The 20,544-nt window shown below is 39.7% G+C and overlaps 1 pseudogene; it reads right to left on the bottom strand.

The window, feature by feature from the left end:
* Positions 1–1,746: 1,746 nt before the first annotated feature.
* LOC137756453 (heat shock-related 70 kDa protein 2-like) lies at positions 1,747–5,720 on the bottom strand (annotated as a pseudogene).
* Between the last annotated feature and the right edge of the window lie 14,824 nt (positions 5,721–20,544).

Raw genomic sequence — 20,544 nt, forward strand, 5'->3', positions numbered from 1 at the left:
ATTATAGGCTTATATTCATAACACACCTATCATGAAATTTACCCAAAGAATAAAAGAGGATTAGAGTATACATGTTGATGATTTGAGCATGAATATTAGTGACACCTTTGGGTACCAAAATGTTCTGTATTAATTCAAACACTGGAATACCTGTTACATACAAGACATGATGTTCAGAACTATGAAGCCGTCTCTTTTCTTGACTGTACACACAGTTATCTTACTCACTTCTGAATCCTCAACATCTAACTCAGTGCCTGGTACTTCATCCTGACAAGTAAGAATGGATTAACTACATAAGTATGTAAGAGAAGTGAAAACAAAATGCTGTGAGAGTTCAGAGCGGGGACTATTCCCTTGAATACTCAAGAGTGTCTGTGTAGGCCCACAGAGAATGTTGTAATGGTTAGTGTGATGTGCCCAGTTACCTAATCTAACACTAATCTAAGTGTTGCTATGGAGGGATTTTGTAGCTGTGGTTAACATCTACAATGAGTAGACTTAAATAAAGGAGTCTATTCTCAATAATATAGGTGGGCCTCACCTAATAAGTTGAAAGGTCTTAAGAGTAAAACTGAGGCTTCCATGAAGAAGAAATTCTGCCTCAAGATTCCAGCCTGAGTTTCAGGTTTCAGGTTTGCCAGCCCCCACAATTGTATAAGCTAATTCCTTGAAATACACCAAAGTGAATCAGCCATATGCATAACTATGTCCCCATAGCTCCTCCCTCTTGAGCCTCCCTCCCACCCTCCCTATCCCACCCCTCTAGGTGGTCACAAAGCACCAAGCTCCCTGTGCTATGCGGCTGCTTCCCACTAGATATCTATTTTACATTTGGTAGTGTACATATGTCCATGCCACTCTCTCACTTCGTCCCAGCTTACCCTTCCCTCTCCCCATGTCCTCAAGTTCATTCTCTACATCTGTGTCTTTATTCCTGTCCTGCCCCTAGGTTCTTCAGAACCATTTTTTTTTTTTTTTTTTTAAGATTCCATATATATGTGTTAGCATACGGTATTTGTTTTTCTCTTTCTGACTTACTTCACTCTGTATGACAGACTCTAGGTCCATCCACCTCACTACAAATAACTCAATTTTGTTTCTTTTTATGGCTGAATAATATTGCATTGTATATATGTGCCACATCTTCTTTATCCATTCATCTGTTGATGGATACTTAGGTTCCTTCCATGTCCTGGCTATTGTAAATAGAGCTGCAATGAACATTGTGGTACATGACTCTTTTTGAATTATGGTTTTCTCAGGGTACATGCCCAGTAGTGGGATTGCTGGGTCATTTGGTAGTTCTATTTTTAGTTTTTTAAGGAACCTCCATACTGTTCTCCATAGTGGCTGTATCAATTTACATTCCCACCAACAGTGCAAGAGTGTTCCCTTTTCTCCACACCCTCTCCAGCATTTATTGTTTCTAGATTTTTTGATGATGGCCATTCTGACTGGTGTGAGGTGATACCTCATTGTAGTTTTGATTTGCATTTCTCTAATGATTAGTGATGTTGAGCATCCTTTCATGTGTTTGCTGGCAATCTGTATATCTTCTTTGGAGAAATGTCTGTTTAAGTCTTCTGCCCATTTTTGGATTGGGTTGTTGTGGAGGCCAGGAAAGTCTCTCCAAAGAATGACTGTTAGCCCACTTCCCTGATACCAACCCGAGGCTCGGCTGCGCTGGGGAAGCCCCAGCGGCCAGATCCCACTGTGGAGTGAAGCCCACTTTTACACTCACACTCAGCTCTGGTTACATTCGAGGCAGTTTAACAGTTCCTGGAACTTTTCAAGAACCTTCCTTTTATCTTCTTGACTGAAATGGAGTCTCCCAGTAGGATTTCCAACCATCTGCACGCCACTGAAGGTGCAGAATTCTGCGGTGCTTCTGGCTGCTACCCGATCTTTATTGACTTCGCCGTCTACTCCATCATTTTCTGCTTCTCTTACAATCTGGTCAATATCATCTTTTACTGAAACAGCCTTCGTCATTAGTAATGTGGATTTTGTTCTTCCTGCCAGCATTTTTGTCTGCAGCAGGTACCCTGAGGATGGTATTGGTGACCCTGTCGAAGGTCACTTGGATGTCAGGAACACCACAGTAAGCTAGAGGATCCCAGAAAGTACGAACTTGCCAAGCAGTTTCTTTTCATTAAAGCCCTTTCTCCCTCATACACTTTTGCTAAGACAGTGGTCTTGTTGTCAAGGTAAGCTGGGAACATCTGGGTCTGCTTTGGAGGCATTGAGGTGCTTCTCTTGATAAGGGATGCCACATCCTCCCTGCTGTCTCAGTGCCTGTTGGGAAAGGGGTAACATCAACGGGCTTCTCTGCACGTGCTCTGATTTGTCGCCTGTGAGAAGAGCTGCCTGTGCAGCTGCGCCACACGCCGTGGCCTCATCATGGTGGGTGGTCTTGTTGAGCTCCTCTCCATTCAAGACATCTTTCAGCGATTTCTGGAACTTTGGGATACAAGTGGGATCACCCACTAGCATAATTCCATTAACCTGGCTCTTGTCAAGTTGGGCATCCTTCAGAGATTTCTGTACGTGCTTCAAGGTACCACGGAGGAGATAAGCACTGAGCTGCTCAAAGTGGGCTCAGGAAATGGAAGGGTAGAAATCCACACCCTTATAGAACCAGTCAATTTCAAGCCCGGGGTGAGCAAAGAAGTTCAAAATACATTTTGCCTTCTTACATGCAGCCTCGGTGCGGCACATTGCCTGCTTGTTGGAGGCTGTATGCTTCTTGCGCTTGCATTTGAAGTCGTCAACCAGGTGATTCACCATACAGTTATCAAAATTTTCCCCAGCCAGATGTGTGTCACCAGCTGTGGATTTTCCTTCAAAGATGCCGTCCTGGATGTTTAGGATAGATACATCAAAGGTGCCACTACCTAAGTCAAATATCAGCACGTTTCTCTTTTTTAAAGCGTCAGGTGTTTTGGGATTTATTTTTTTAAATCCAAGCCATGGAGTATGGTGCTGCAATAAGCTCATTAATGATTCCCAGGATATTAAGATCAGTGATGATCCCTGCAGCCTTGGTGGCCCGACACTGTGAATCATTTAAGTAGGTTGGAAGAGTAATTACTGCATTTCTACCTTTGTCCCCTAAATAGGCTTCAGCAAACTCTTTCATCTTGCTTAGAACCATGAAAGAGATCTCCTCTAGGGGAAAAAATATTATTTCCTTTATAATCTACAATTACTTTGGGCTTTCCCTTTCCACCAATCACTTGGAAAGGCCAGTGCTTCCTTCTGACTGAACTGTGGTATCATCAAACTTGCATCCGATCAGCTTCTTGGCATCAAAGATGGTACTGGTGAGGTTCATTGCCTCTTGGTTCTTAGCAACCCCATCGATGAGGTGTTCGCTTTGTGAGAGCGACTTGGACTGGTACAGTTGCCGTGGTGATTGGCAATGATCTCTACTTTTCCATGCTGGAAGACCCCTACTCGCGAATAAGCGGTACCCAGTTCAATACCAAAGGGAGACGTCTTGAGTAAAGAAAGAGAAGGGGGTAAGTGAGGCTGAAATAGTTTAAAAGAAATCAGTGTCAACTATAGCCTCTTGCAATGAACCTCTACATGAGACCTATATCCTCTATTTTCTCCAGCACCTCCTGTTTGCTGTATTGCGGTCCTTATGTGGGTCAAACTCAAATATAAATGCATTCAGTTTTACAATTCATTCAGATGGTAATGCGTTCCACTTGTCTTCTATTGTTTGCAGCCCTCCCCTGCATTTGTGAATAGATGCCTGATTACAAGATGACCACCAGAATTCTGAGGATGATATCAAGCCATCAGTGGCAACCAACAAGGCTTCAAAAGCCCTTGGAGCCATTTTGGTGTCTCTCGTGCCCACATTTAATTTGTTTCTAGGTCCAGTCAATTTTTCCTCTTTGCATGCGTCCTGTCCCACTGCCACCACTCTGGTTCAAATTTTTATTACTTCATATCTAGATTATCACAGTAGCATTACCACTGGTGTTTCTCCTTTCTCTGATTTCATGACTTATGCATCACCGTCATTCATCCATCCATCTCTCCATTCAATAAACATCAATTATGTAAGTGCCATTTGCTAAACACTGTGTTAGACACTGAAAGTAAAGGGAGAAATTAAATACGGCCGCCATCCTCTAGGAACACCATCACGCTGACCTTTTAAAATTATGCCTTTAATCACACTAACCCTTGCTTAAAAACTTGTTCCCTATCACCTACCAAATACAATAAATAAAATAAAACACATCCAACTGACCTTTCCAGCCAGTATGGCTTATGGAATCAGACAGACACAGATTCAAGTCCTGACTCTGCCATCTGCAGCTTGGTTAGTTTATTAATGATTAGGCATGCTTTTTAACCACTCTGCTCCTCACTTTCCTTACCTTTAAAGTATACCTACCATCTTGGCATACAGTAGGTGCTCATTTAAAGTTCTTCTGACTTTTCTTGTCTTTAAATAACTGGCAACCCTAAAACACAGATTCACAAAGAATCAGAATATAATGGATTCTAGATATAATCAAATAAAGGTCCCTAATTAGACATCTGGGGAAACTGAGGTGCAAGTTGGGAAGCGACTGGCCCTTGGTGACACAGGGATTTGGTGGCAGATGGAGATCTGGTAGCTGGTCCTCATGACTCCCCATCGAAGCACTAAATGGAAGCAGCCAGGAAACTTGAGGGCAGGAAGGCAAGGGCCACTCCCAACCAGAAGAATGTTTCACTTGATGATCCAGATCGCAAATATGTAGCAACATTCTCAGTTTACAGGGAAAAGCTATTTTTATTTTTCTCCAAATGGCAATGTAGAAGTTGGTGATAAATCTGGAAAACGGCAAGCACAGCAAATACTTAACTCTCGGACATTAAGGTAAGTCATAGAGCAGTGTCTTCAGTGGAGGGGAAGATGGATCTGAGACAGTAGGCAGGATGAGAGGGGAGGGACATGGAAGTAGAGAAGGGTAATCCTGGGCTGGTCTTCAGAAACCACTGGGTCTAAGCCATTTGGATGACGGGTGAGAAAACTGAGACCCAGAGAGGTCAAGGGATGGCCCTAGATTGCACAGATACTTATAGACAGAACTGGGATACCTGACTTTTTAAAATCTTGCAGTTACTTCATTTGATTACACTGGCTGCTCAAACAGAAATATTTGCATCACTTAGCATTTGCTGACTACCTCCTATGTGCGGATCACTGATCAGTTGATGAGAAAAGTTGCTAAGTTATACCGGGGCTGAACACAGGTAGAGAGTAGAGGGAAGGAAAGCCATTGAGTTGTCCGTGTATGCAGCCCCTCTAGCTGCACAGGCAGAATATGTGAATGTCTGCAGTCACAGCCAGCCTAAGCAGGATGACTCCCAAAGAGGTTATTACAGCGTCATTTAAAATTAAAATTTAATAAGTTATATTCAACACGAGTTGAAAACATTCATAAATCTAATGAATCATCTAATTAAATATTGTATATGCAACAGTATGGAGCAGGCTGAAAGAAAACCGTTAAGAGTTATTTTTATGCTTAAATGCAATTAGTAAGTAATGTTTTAAAAACAAAACCCTCTTGAATTTCATAAAGCTTTTTTTCTAAAGCAGAAAATGTTTATTTCATAAACCATCCCTTGTTTTCAGGAATTACATGTTTATTTTTTACTTTCAGTGCTAAGTAGTCAGCTAAACTACAGTTTATACCGGCCACCATGTCGTCAGTCCAGACTCAGCCAAGCCCGATTTCCTGCAGAATGATTACATGGCAATGTTGTCAAGCATTCTGTCGGGTTATGGCGCCAAAATAATCCCATGTTACTGGGCCGGGGGTGGGTGGGGGGAGGGACTACATTTTCTTAATCAGGACATGACACCTAGTTTCATTTATAATCTTTCCTTAATTTGCTTTCCTTATCCTATATTGTGTGGTAAATATATTAGTCTATATTTATTAGTTTATATTTATATTATAAAAATATAAGTGTGGTAAATATTTAGCCTCTTTGGGCAGCTGTTAGTGAAATATCTTCTAGGTTAATATGTCAGCTAGCTTTTAGCCCAATATCCAACTTAAAGTGGAAAGCTCAATTTGAAATCTGACAAGTAAGTTGCTAGACAAGTTTGGAAGTCTCTAAGCCACAGCAGCCTGGGTTGGGAATACTGCTCCCCAGTCCTCTTTCTTGAGAGCCTTCTACTTCCTCTGGAACTTGGGAGATCCCTAGAGGATTAAACCCCACCTTCCCAAGCGGCATGCTAACTGTGGAACAAATCATCTCCTTCATAGCCCCCACTGCCTGAGAGCGTTTAGTTCAAATGGAAGATTTTCAGACTTCCGAAGGGCAGAAAGCCATGAACTATAAGGAATGTTTTATTTCTTCAGCTGGCTGACATGCACACAGGTAGTCACTGTATTATTCCTGTCGCCAGTTGGGTATTTCTTAACTAACAGATCCATCTCTTTGAGGTTCATGGGTATAGCCGGTTCTCTAAAAAATCATAATTACCCTAACTATTGCATTTGGTAATGTAAGAAATCCATGCAACAAAAACAGATTATTTGTATGCCTTCATCCGGGACCTGTCATTACTCCCTACACTGCCAAGAGTGAATTCTCTCGTGAGACCCACAGGAATTTTCTAATAAATAAGGTTGGATCACCCCCCTCCAGGGGCTAGTCTGGGGCTACAACCCTACAGCATTCATTTCCTGACATTACTTAGTATATACCGGCTGGTCAAGGGTTAACTTTGCTTTTCTTCCAATTTGACTATTCCTCAGTCCTTTATGCAATCCCCCAGCAGCTGTGTTATCCCCAATATAAAAATGACGATTTAGCCTTAGGGATAAAAATCAGGTTAAAGATAATAAATTGCTTCGGAAGATGAGAATAACGGCCTGAAATATATTATAGAAAATTACTGCACCCATTCTGAGTCTGAGGAAGAAAATCAGTTGACTCTTCTCTCCCCTTCCCAGAGCAAAATGTGGCTCTGGAAAAGCTAAGGAATGAAACAGAGGGAGATAATTCATCCAGCTTGATCTAACCAGAAATAGGAAAGGAACCATAGGAGAAAATCTGATTTGTGAGAACTGTCAGTAAAGAATGTCGAGAGGTTCCAAGAAACCTGCAGGTGTTGCTCCTAAGTCAAATATATGTCAACTTTTTATGTCTACAATAACGTCATGAATTAAAATGTATTTATGCATATAGATGGTGCATTTGATTACAACTCAAAAGTGGAATACTACCCCATTGCTTCACATTAATGACTACTCAGAACTGAGAATTCTGAAGCATTATTCTCTAGCATTTGCACAAGGGTTAGGATATGGGAATATCTAAAGCGGTTATGTTGCACTACCCAGCCTCACACATGTATATCTATCCGACTTTCAGAGACTTTGCAGGTTCCAAAGACTAAGGCACACATGTCAATTAATAAAAGTAAAATGCGATGAAATATTTCAAAGTACTTTGGAAATGTAAATTGCTATGGAAATGCAATATATTATTATTGATCTTAATTATAATTTCAGAAGCATCAAGCATACATTTATATACATATATGCACTTATATACATATATGCACATACATACATATATATGAATATACATATACGTGCGATTAGTCTTAGACACAAACTAAACTGTTAATATAAAAAAGAGTGGTCATTTAAAAATTATACTAAAAGTGCAGTATAGCCTATAAGGGCAGAGAAGAAAATGGGATCAGGCAGGGCACATCAAAGGCTTTAACTGTAATGTTTTGTTTCTTCAGCTGGGTGGTACGTACACAGGTCAGCACTGTATTATTCCTTTCCCTTAAGTTTGGTATTCGTAAGTAATAGATAATATTATTTTAAAGACAAAGAATGCTCTATTCTAAACCTGCATGGGTATTTGCAAGAGAGAAAAACATTAAAAGGAAAATATCTGTAACTGCTGTTCAGCTACAGAAGAGGATATAAACACACACTTTCACACAAGCACACCTACACGTGCGTGTGTGCACGCACACACACACAGCCACACACACACACACACACACACCCCGCCACGTGGTGTAATGGGATCAGAAAAATTGAAATTCTGGCTTTGGCTCCACCACATCTGAGAGGCCTGAGCTTATACAAGTCACTTAACTTTGCTGAGGTCCAGCTGACTTGCCCGAAGATGGGATTTTTACTCTGTAGACAGGGCCACTGTGAAAATTATTAATATCATAATGAATATAATTATTAACATAAAGACAAGAGCACTCTGCCAAGTGAAACACCATTATATCAGAGCACGTGCTGAAGTGGGGATGCAGGCCCTTTGTGCCCATCCAGTCACTGCACCGAACACTCACCTGGAGCCTGAAATCAAAGGAGAAGCTGCCTATGTACACACAGAAGGGAAAGGAAAGTCATATTTGATGTGGACTTGAGGCAGGAGATAGATGGGGCCCAGGCTGAGCAGCTGGAGTCTGTCCCCTGGGGACAGATACTCCCAGACGAAGATAATAGCGGGAGCAGAGAGGGAAGCCTGACGTGGGGCTCAGAACCTTCACTCCAGTGGGTGGACTTCCGTGGTATAAGTGTTCGCCAGTGTGTGAGCCACCCACCCAGCAGTTATGGGATTTGATTTTACTCTGATTGCGCCCCTCCTACCGTCTCACTGTGGCTTCTCCTCTGTCCTTGGACGTGGGGTATCCTCCTTGGTGAAGTCCAGGGTCTTCCTGTCGATGATTGTTCAGCAGCTAGTTGTGATTCTGGTGTTCTCGCAAGAGGGAGTGAGAGCACGTCCTTCTACTCTGCCATCTTGAACCCATCTCCTCTACTGGATTTAAGTGAACACTGAAGAACACTCATACTGGAAAGATTGGAAGGAAATATAACAAAATGTTAACCATGGTTAACTCTGAATTATAATATTATATCTTATACGGAAGAAAAACTAATTTTCCTTCTACCATTCTAGGTTCTTGGCTGAGACAACCCCTGTAATAAAAGACAGATTAACAAGAGAAAAAGAAACAGAAGTTAAATAACATGTATCCCTCCTTACACATGGGAGAGACCCAGGAAAAGTTCAAGCCTTCTCCATTGATAAGACTTTCTAGAATTTCAGAGTCACCCTCTTCTTCCTAGTAGAGAGGGACACACCCTTACAAATGGAGATTTCCCTTATAAATGGAAGAGTCCCTTACCAAAGGGTAACCGCTACTACTGATTTTCAGACCTTTTCCTAAATCTGCTGGTTCTTAAAAAATAATCTGCTCAAAATAATACTTATGCCAAAGAGGCATATTTTGGATTGGGGGTGACATATTCTGCTTCCCTTCAAGGTAATTTTTTGATTTTGCTTCCTTCATATGTTTCTGTCCTCCAAATTTTCTACTGTGAAAATATATTACTATCAAAATCATAAAAATTAAGTATCATTTAAAATACCAATGAAAAATGCTACCAATTACAAAAGCCTTTAAAATTACAAATTACATATCATTAATATGAAGACATCTTAAAATTTGTCACATAAAACTTACAAAATAAGAAAGAAACACTTTTGGTATGCCAACATTGGCTTTTATCCTGAACCAACCACTGTTTGTGTGTGTGTGTGTTTAACTAAAAAAAGAGCCTAAAAAATATTAACTAAAAAGTTAATTTTAAAAACTTTGAAAACTGAGAAAATTGAGGATGTTAACATCATAGATTTCCAAGGTAAGTCCAACACGCAAGCAGTATCAGAAAGGGCATCTTAAAATCTGTCTTCTTAAAACTTAAAAAAATAAAGAAACACTGACTTTTGATATATCAACTTTAGCTTTTTTCCTGAACCAATCAGTATTGTCAAAATCCTAAAGTTAGATGAAGAAGTGCTGAAATTGACCAGTATGGATTTTGTAGGTTTTGATACACTTAAAAATTGTTAAAACTCTGGAAGCTGGGAGAAATGTAGGCACGTTAATAACTTCATAGTTTGCAAGGTTAGCCCAATTTGCAATTTCATGACCAAGTTTTCTCACAACTAGACATGAACTCACTAAAGGAACACATTAGAGAACTCTCTAATTACTGATCACTAATAAACAAACTTTTAGGTCAACAAGTCTTCTTCTAAAGGCATTACAAAGTACTCTTCTCTATTACCTATATTCTCTCTCATGCTCTTGATGTTGATATCTTTAAGAATCTCCAAAAGATCTCAACATTTATGAGGAAGCTAAGGTTTTCAGGATAATAAGAAATTCTTATCATTTCACATAAATGTCAAGTTGGATAAGGACCCAACTTGTTGGTTTACACCGTTTATCATAATAAATTTAATATCACTTCCAGCAGTGAGGCACAGCACTGCATCCACAATACGATAGGTAACTGGAATTCCTCTGCTCCTTAAATTAGTAAGCAAGTTACAGTGCATATCAATCACGCATAATGAGTCTGAAGCATGGCTTGATTATATTTCATTTGCATAAGAATTTTCTGTAATTTTTTTAAACTGATCATTTTAAATTCAGAATAGATTTAAATGCCACACAACTGCTGCTCTCCTCCTGAAATGCTAAGCCATCTTCTTACATAATACAAAAATGCTAATCAATTATTTTTAATGCAGATCCTAGCTTGTTAATGAGTTTTCACCTTTCTACATGCTGTCAAATCTCATTACACTGTCACCTTTCTAGGGTTCACAATTGGAGTACACATTTATATGGTTCATTTCTAATTGCTACATTATTTCATTGCATTTACAAGGGGAAACATCTTTTAAATAATCCTTGGATTGTCCAATTTTAAGGATAATTTGCTCTCTTTGCATTCTGTAGTTTGTAAAACTCCTACCATTAACTTATGGAAATACTGATTCAAACATTCTCTGATAAGCCAAAAAAGTCTGAAGACTAAAAATGAAACAAACAGGAACCAACAGATAAATGTAGATCCAGAAGTTAATTACATTGAGATAAATTGTACAAATAAAAATAGCTTATTAAATATAATAATTTAGAAACATGGAATTCGTTTGGGAATTATTACTTTAAAATAACTATTCATAAGATATTCAGAGGCTAAGCATTTTCTTGAATTTCATATATATTTCTTACAGTAGTCAAAGATCTTGAAAGATTTTGCTGGGGAGAAAGAAATTTCCCTCTACTCTTCTAGGTTCTTTTGGCTGGTCTAAGAATTAAATTGACATGAGACAGATTAATAAGAAAATCAAAGTTTAACAACATGTATACTTGGGAGAGACCCAGGAGAACTGAGTAACTCGCCAAAATGGCCCAAGCCACCACCTTAAATACCATCTCCAGCTAAAGACAAAAGAAGAAGTTGGGGGTGAGGGAGCCAGTTATGAGAGGTGACCAGGAAAAGCACAGTAAACAAGGGTAAGGTTGTTATGCAGATTTAAGTCCATGCCTTCTCCACTGATAAATTTCCAGAGATTTAGCCATTTTCTTCTTGGTATAGAGAGGAAAACACCCTTATGAACAGAGATTTCCCTTGTAAATGTAAATGTTTCTTTCAAAAGGGTGACCCCTACTTGGTTTTCAAAGTTTTTCCCTTGTCTGCTGTTTCTTAGAAGTTAACCAGGTTAAAATAATTAATATCCCAAAGACACATATTTTGGGGTGGCAAATTCTGCTCCCCTACAATCTCCATGTGAATTGCATTGAAATCTTTTTATAGAACACTTTGAAGAGTGCATCTTAGAAACCAAGACAAGGGGTGAGACAAGTGACTCGTTTTTAAAACACACTACATACTGGCAATAAGTTTTTAAAAATGTTTAAGAGGAAAGAAAAAAAGAATAGGTTATATGGGAGAAGCAAGCACTTGGTAGGAAAAAAATGAATTTAACTTGCTAAGTCAACTCTTAGATGCAAGTCCCTAAGCAATGCCAAGCATCAACCCACTGGCTAGAGGTAACGGTTCCTGATAGATCTCATTACTACACCTTGAATGTTCTATTCTTTTCAAGGAATATATATATATATTCTCCACCAAGGTAAATTTCTTTCCCTCTAAAGAAACTGTGAAATTTCCATGGAGAAAAATCTGCATGGTAAAAGGATTTACGGAATCATCCTGAGGCATTTTTCCCATCCGTAAATTCCTAGTTTAGTTGGCACCAAGAATACACATTTGTTTAGGGAAAAAAAAAAATTCTCTTTTGTTCACTTCAAGTGCACAACTAATTCCTAAAACCTATTGATTCACTTTTATTCATTCATCATATACAGCTTCTAAAAACAGAATATGTAATATTCTTTGAAAAGGAGCTTATATAAAATTTTAATAAGCTGTTCCACATTTCAAAAATCACAAGATTACTGTCATTTCCTAGACAAGACATTTATCCTTAGTTCAAGATCCAAAATCACTTGTTTAATTTAGCACATGCAGCAAAGACAAACCAGCTCTCTTGCCTTCCCTAAAAAGCAATATTGCTTGCCATTAGAATAGAATTTAAATAAATGACCATTGAGGCATTCGTTTGATAGTGGGGTTATAGGTGATTTTCAACAATAAGCCTGTTGAAAATCTGGAAAACAAACTAAACAGGAAATTTTTAAAAGCAATGACAAATAAAGACTTCACCAAACAGTAAACTAGCGCAAAGCACGGGGAAGGCAACAGACCAGACAACGAATATGGAGTTTCCGGAGCCCTTAGGTGCTCAAGGGAAGGGCCCTCCCCTAGTGACAGTAGACCTGTGGCATCCAAAGTAACCCTGTCTATGTCGGAAGAGTGCTTCCCATTTCAGGACAGCAAGTGATGAGGCCATACGGACCGTTACAAAGTAAAAGCCTCTTCTCCTCCAGATTAGCCAACATAGCACAAACAAAATCCAACCTCGAGGTAAAAGTAAAGAAAAGACAAGGGGCTCTGAAAGCCCAAATTGCGAGATCTAGAGGTTAGCCAAATAAATTATAACAAATTCAACTTCAGAGTAGAGGAAACAAATGGTTAAACAGTCCCCTGTATCGCAAAGGTAAAATCACTAAACTCCAGGGCAGTGGTCAATTTCACCCCCCTCTGCCTTGCCTCTCCCATTCCATTCTGAATGTTCTAGAGCCTCTGCAGCGTCCTGCCCCACTGCCTCTCTGACCTGACTCTGGGAGGTTTGACATCTGGCCCCGCTCTTGGCTCCAGGCTCTGGGGTTCCTGGCTCCGGGGTCCCAGCTCTCGGCCTTGGACCCCTACTCATGTCACCACGTGGCAGGTGCACACAGCCGCTTGTAGATTCCCGTGTTCTGCCAGTGCCAGTATCTGCGCCTGCGCTGTTTCCCAAATCTGCCTCAGTCCTGCCTTCCATTCTCCCACGTGGCTTATACGCTCACAATTCAGCCGACTCTAAAAAATGTTATGATTTGTGCATTTTCTCATTCTCGTTTTTCATGTTTCATTTCCTCGAACTTTTCATTCTTTTATGTTTGTCCCATTTTTCTTCCATTGTAGTTTCTCATTCTTGCTCCTATTCTTTTATTATCTGGCACTATTTTCTCATTGCCAGGCTTCTTACTTTACTTCATGTTCTACTCATTTCCTCATTTTTACCCCCATAAATGTGCTTGTACTTTATTTCACTTTCCTCTCATGTTTAATCTCATATTTTCAGCATATTCTCTACATTTGTATTATTCTCTCACATTTTTTTCATTCTCAAATTTCATTTTAGTGTCTCATCTTTTCCATATTAAACTTCTTCTCCTATTCTTTCATTTTCACATATTATCTTTTGCCCTTTCTCGTGTTTATAAATTTCTATTTTCTCAAAGTCTTCTTTTTTCACTCCCTCTTACTTTCTACAGTATCACAGATTATACTTTATTCCTTTATTTATTTTCTGTTTTCTCCTTCCCTGCTTTATGTTCCTTTACTTTCATTCTCTCCCTATTTTTACTCACATTCTCTCCCATATTCTTTTCCATCACTTTTCCCTCACATACATTTTCACAGTTTCTCTGCCACACTTCTCCCTCTCATTTTTAAAAATCATTATTAAGTCTAACAGAGTTAAGTAAGAAAAGGTTTCCTCTAGTGCTCAGATGCCTGCTGGTAGGTGAACTTACCAGTTAGTGATCCATGCAGGTGAATGGTGAAACCGAGGCTGTGCAAGTCCAGATGAAATGAGGGTGAAGACCAGCCCATCTAGGGACAATAACTATGTTTTATAATAGGCTGTGGCCTCAGTTACAGAAATTTCTGGAAACACCGAGGGGCCAAGGAAGTCTCACTTCAAAGTTCTCAACCAATCCTTCTTTAGGCACATTGTTTCCTCACAGGACAGACTAATCTCACTGAGGCTGGTCATTGTCCGATTATAGGACAATTATTAGCCCCAACTAGCCCCAACTCTTTCCCTGTACATCCAGTTGAAAAATCCAGACAGATGGGAAAATAGAAATACACTGCTTGGGGATGGGAAATAATTTCAAGCATCCTTTAAGCCATGGGAGTAACTAAATGTAGAAAGAAAAGTTTAAAACAGAGCCCTTAGATACATATAATTCAAATTACAAGAACCAGGTGAGGGGAAAAGAATGAGCAAACAGATCCTGAAAAAATAAGCTAAAGGATCTCATGAGAAGAATGTTTCAGAAGTATCACCATTTTAGATATAATAAAGAGAACATAGGGTTTAGACTCAATTCTATGTTTGACCACAAGGAAGACAAAATATTCAAAGCAGGGTTTGAGTGAGGTCAAAGAATAGAGGCCACAAAAAGCGAAATTCAAATAGAGGGATAGACCCGGCACAGCTTCATCTTTACGCTTAATTGTAGGAATCGGCAAAGTGTAACTGGGAAGATCAGTCTGCCTGCCCAGTGTCAAATGGGAACAAACCTGGACTTAGCTAAGGAGAAACTCTATTCAAAAAGACTGTTACAATAAGGAGAAGACTCCAACCTCAGGATCTGCAAGTGCCTCAAAATCAAACAGAGCAAGGCTTTTCTTACATATGAAGGGGGAAGCAGGGCTAGCAGGAACTCTGTGGGAGAGAGGGGCAAGTGGTGGGAGTGAGCAGCTTGGTAAGATCAGAGCTCTTCAACAGGAAGTGTTTCTCTGTGTGGTCAACCGGTTCTCCATTCTTGGAATGAACTGTTAAGGGGGATATTATGCACCTTGGTGCTTGCTTAAGCTTCAGGTGACCCAAATGTCAGGGGCCTGTGGGGAGGACAGAAGCCTGACTAAAGTTCTGTCAAGCCAAGTCAGAGGGTAAATAATAGACAGTGAGGGGGGACTTGGTCACCAGTAAGTTAACAGTCCTACCTGGAAGTCTCTACTGGCAAACCAGTTGTGAGCAGAGTACTTGGGCGAACCACTCCATTTTCAACATTTATTTCTGTTTCAGTCAACAAATAGTTTTGGAACCTATTCTCTGTCAAAGCTGTGTCTTATTTGTTTTTCTGTTCCAGTCACCTATGGAAATTGAGATTAAGGTACCAAATAAAATACACAAATGGAAACAGCATTAATGCTTAGAAAGGCCAAATTTGTTACATTGTTGATGACAAAAAGGGGGCCTAGACCTGAACTGTAGGTAATCGTAATCCACACACACACACACACACACACACACACACACACACACTCACGCTCACATACACATTTGATTATACCTCTGAAAAACTATCTTGGTAACTGAGAATGGATCCCCATTTGATGAAGAAAAGCATTTTGGCTTGGCTGTATAGTTATATTTAATTTAACTTTGCTTATACATTTTATTTGAATTATTTCTGAAAATGTAAAGTCAATCTTTCTATCTTGGGACATATATACCCACAAGAAAAAATATATTACTCTTTTTTCCCAGTACAGAAAATTACATTAGAGAAAGTCCAGGGAAATAGCAGGAGAACAGTAAATCATGCTGAGGTCAGAGTTATGTTTTGGGTTTTAATTAGTCATAATATAACACAATCAAAGAAAAATTTGCTGTTACTATCATTTTAACAAGATAGTTTTTCATAATGAATAGTGCTCAATAATAACCTAAGGTGAATCTGCTCAGATGAATTTGTTTTGCTATTAATATTTATCCAAGGATACTGCAGAATTCACACTTTCCACATCTGCAATCTGAAGTGAAGAGAAAGCAGTAGCAGGCAAGATAAGATGGTGAATTAGGCAGAAAACAATCAAATCTAAAAGGAGACATTAGCTGTGATTAAACATATTATTTGCTATGCCTATTTCAGTGAAAAACAAGAATTCAAGAAACTGTAACATCTATTTATAACATGAAATATGGGAAAAGGTATGATAAAAGTAATATGTCATTGAAACCTGCCACTAGTATGGTCTCTTGCCTGTTTATCTTTTATTTGGTTTACATTTTCATACTCTTAGAAACCACTTATTTCTAGAGCTTCTAATGATATTCTACTACATTATACATATGGTGATCTAGATGTCAAGATTGAATGAATATAAAATAGCTATTCCAAAGGTGTATGAATATGGCAAAAAGCAAACTCATCTCCTTATAGCAAAGAGCAATTGCCTAGAGATAAGATAACATTGCTAACTACGGACAATAAATAATAAGATAGAAATCACAATGGAATAATAAAATGTACCATTTTAACCATCAAACATGTATTACCCTTAATGGGTGCCATATGTTGTGGATTTACAACTATTCTTTTCATAACTACATTTTAAAAATAAGGAATGTGTTTCAGACTTGTAAGGGAGATGTCGTGTTGTATTTTCACTCTAATGCCCCCTCCTACCACCACTACTATAACTTAACAAGGTTAAAGCAGAAAAGTATACACTTTCCCTTTGATTAAAGACCTTTTGGCAAATAGATATATACATACATATATTTGCACACACACGCACACATATATATACATACACACACATAGATTTAGTTTAAAAAGGCAAACAGCAATTTTATGTACACAAATCAATTTAATATTTTCAAGTGATTTAACCATTTAAATAATTCAGAATAAGGTTAAAAATCTTTTTTTTTTTTTTTTTAAATATAGCTACCACCGTGTGTATATTAAAGGCGAAGGAAGAAGTGAGCACCAGACAGTAAGAACACATGTCTTTTAGAGCCAGAAGATTTGAGTTTGAGTCCTGGCTTCTAAATGACTCTCCGCAAAGCAGTGAATCTCTCTGAGCCTCACTTCATCCAACTGGAAAATGGAACTTACACCTGCCAGTATAATAAGAATCCAATGAGATAACATGTGAAAAAATGCTTCTGAAACTAAAGATCAATATAAATGGGAAATCATTTAGCTCCCTAGCTACCTTCTCCACATGCCCCTCAGTGGACCGATTGGATGGTCAGGCCTACAAGGAAGAATGTGGGGTTCTAGGTGTGAAACTGTGATTCTATAATTTTTTTTTACAGTTCCAAATGTTCTCAGTTTCCTTAGGTCTCAATGTAGCCTACAACATGATGTAGATCAAAGTGCCTAGTTTTTGGATCCAGACCCCTGGGTTGGAATCCCAAGCTACACCTCTTTTCATGTGAATGTGATCATGTGTCACTTCAGCTTTCTGAGCTTCAAGTTACTTAATATGGTGATACAAATGGTACCTACTTCCCAGACTTGTTTGACGATTGCTTGGGATAAGGCTGCTTAATTCCTAGCACCATATTTGGCATATAGTGGGCACTCAGCAAAAAGTAGCAATGTTATCAATATTGATATTTATTGCCCTCATTTGACAAATATGCTTCCTGCTCTAAATGGCAAGATTCAAGCCCCAGGCATTTTTGCCTGAGATGTTTTTACAACGAATATTGCTCAATACAAGCTAAGGTGCGTGTGCTCGGGAGAATCTGTTTTGATATTAATATTTATCAGAGGATACTGCAGGATTCACACTTTCTACATCTGGTGGGGATTTCTCTGCTTCAGATGCTTTTTTCTTCGACTGCCACTTATAATAAGGAATTTTTTCATATCTCAGTGACCAGTATTGCAGATAGGTGTCACACCAGTGGACAAACAAAACACTATGTTTAAGGGTGAAGTTTCCAAGCAACCCCTAAATGAAACCGATATTTGAATAACAACGTAGTAGCATCCTCAACTAATGTTAACTTGTCCTTTACTAGATGACCCAGCATTCTAACCCTAGTGATGAAAGTCCTCACCAGGGATTAGTGATTACCTATGACCTTGAATCAGCCAACATGCAGTAGTGGAAATTTGCATTTTCAGACTCCCTGTTCTCTAAGCAACTGCTTGCTTCCCCAAAATGGACTAGAGAAGAAAGAAGAACTTGTCACATTCATTTTTGGGGGAGCAGTGATTTGGAAGCCACTTGATTTGAGGACTGTATTTATTCACTCCTCTGTCTCCACTTACTGCTAGCAAAGGCTTTATCCCACAAATCATCTCAGATAATTTCTAGGGCCTTTAGTATCTATTTCACAAACTTAATAATTATGGGGGAACAACATAAGTTTTGAATAGATGTTGATGAGTAAAAATACCATGAAAACAAAATTAAAAGAAGAAAGTGAGATAGCAGATGCTGAGATGGGACTAATTGAAATTGGGTGGTCAGGGAAGGCCACACTAATACAGCAACACATGATCAGAAACCTGAAAGAGGTGAGGATGTGGTCCATGCAGTTATCTACAGGAAGGGCACTCCAGGAAGAGAAGCCAGCAAGGGCCAACGTCCTGGGGTAGGGGTGGTCTTGAGGAGCAGCAAGGAGAGCGGTATAGTGATGACAGTGTAGACAAGGGGATGAGGGAAGTGGCTAATAGGCCTTGTAGACAGCTTTTTACATGAACAATGTATGTGCAAGACTTTCATGGAAAAAAATGGTAAAGCACACTTAAACACACACACAAAAGAAGAACAAAGTAAATGAAAGAGGTACCATGTTTTCTACCTCAAGAAACTATCAGAAAGATAAAAGAATAACACATTTTCCCAAAGTGATATATAGTTTCAATGTAATGTGAATCAAATTTCTACAGGCTTTTCTAGGAATTTGGTAAGTTAATTTAAAAATTTTTTAGAGAAACAGTGATACAAGGATAATTAAGTTGCCAAGATACTCCTATAGGAAAATAGGTAGATTTGATCTACAAAATACACCAAGACTTTTCATAAAACTTTAGTAATTAAAAGTGTGGTATAGGGGATTAACCAAGATGGCGGAGTAGAAGGACGTGCTCTCACTCCCTCTTGCGAGAGCACCAGAATCACAACTGGCTGCTGGACAATCATTGACAGGAAGACCCTGGACTTCACCAAGGAGGATACCCCACGTCCAAGGACAGAGGAGAAGCCACAGTGAGACGGTAGGAGGGGCGCAATCAGAGTAAAATCAAATCCCATAACTGCTGGGTGGGTGGCTCACACACTGGCGAACACTTATACCACGGAAGTCCACCCACTGGAGTGAAGGTTCTGAGCCCCACGTCAGGCTTCCAAACCTGGGGGTCCGGCTACGGGAGGAGGAATTCCTAGAGAATCAGACTTTGAAGCCTAGTGGGAATTGACTGCAGGACTTTGACAGGACTGGGGGAAACAGAGACCCCACTCTTGGAGGGCACACACAAGGTAATGTGTGCATCGGGACCCAGGGGAAGGAGCAGTGACCCTGGGGGAGACTGAACCAGACCTACCTGCTGGTGTTGGGGGGTCTCCTGCAGAGGTGAGTGGTGGCTCTGTTTCACTGTGGGGATAAGGACACTGGCAGCAGAGGTTCTGGGAAGTTCTCCTTGGCGTGAGCCCTCCCAGAGTCTGCCAATAACCCCACCAAAGAGCATGGGTAGGCTCCAGTGTTGGGTTGCCTCAGGCAAAACAACCAACAGGGAGGGAACCCAGCCCCACCCATCAACAGTCAAGTGGATTAAGGTTTTACTGAGCTCTGACAGCCACAGCAACAGTCAGCTCTACCCACCACCAGAGCCTCCCACCAAGCCTCTTAGATAGCCTCAACCACCAGAGGGCAGACAACAGAAGCAAGAAGAACTACAATCCTGCAGCCTGTGGACCAAAAACCACAGTTACAGAAAGATAGAGAAGATGAAAAGGCAGAGGGCTATGTACCAGATGAAGGAACAAGAAAAAACCCCAGAAAAACAACTAAATGAAGTGCAGATAGGCAACCTTCCAGAAAAAGAATTCAGAATAATGATAGTGACGATGATCCAGGACCTCGGAATAAGAATGGAGGCAAAGACTGAGAAGATGCAAGAAATGATTAACAAAGACCTAGAAGAATTAAAGAACAAACAAACAGAGATGACCAATACAATAACTGAAATGAAAACTACACTAGAAGGAATCAAGAGCAGAATAACTGAGGCAGAAGAACGGATAAGTGACCTGGAAGACAGAATGGTGGAATTCACTGCTGCGGAACAGACTAAAGAAAAAAGAATGAAAAGAAATGAAGACAGCCTAAGAGACCTCTGGGACAACATTAAACGCAACAACATTCGCATTATAGGGGTCCCAGAAGGAGAAGAGAGAGAGAAAGGACCAGAGAAAATATTTGAAGAGATTATAGTCGAAAACTTCCCTAACATGGGAA

Source organism: Eschrichtius robustus, chromosome X, assembly GCF_028021215.1.
Source record: "Eschrichtius robustus isolate mEscRob2 chromosome X, mEscRob2.pri, whole genome shotgun sequence".
Taxonomy (NCBI): Eukaryota; Metazoa; Chordata; class Mammalia; order Artiodactyla; family Eschrichtiidae; genus Eschrichtius; species Eschrichtius robustus.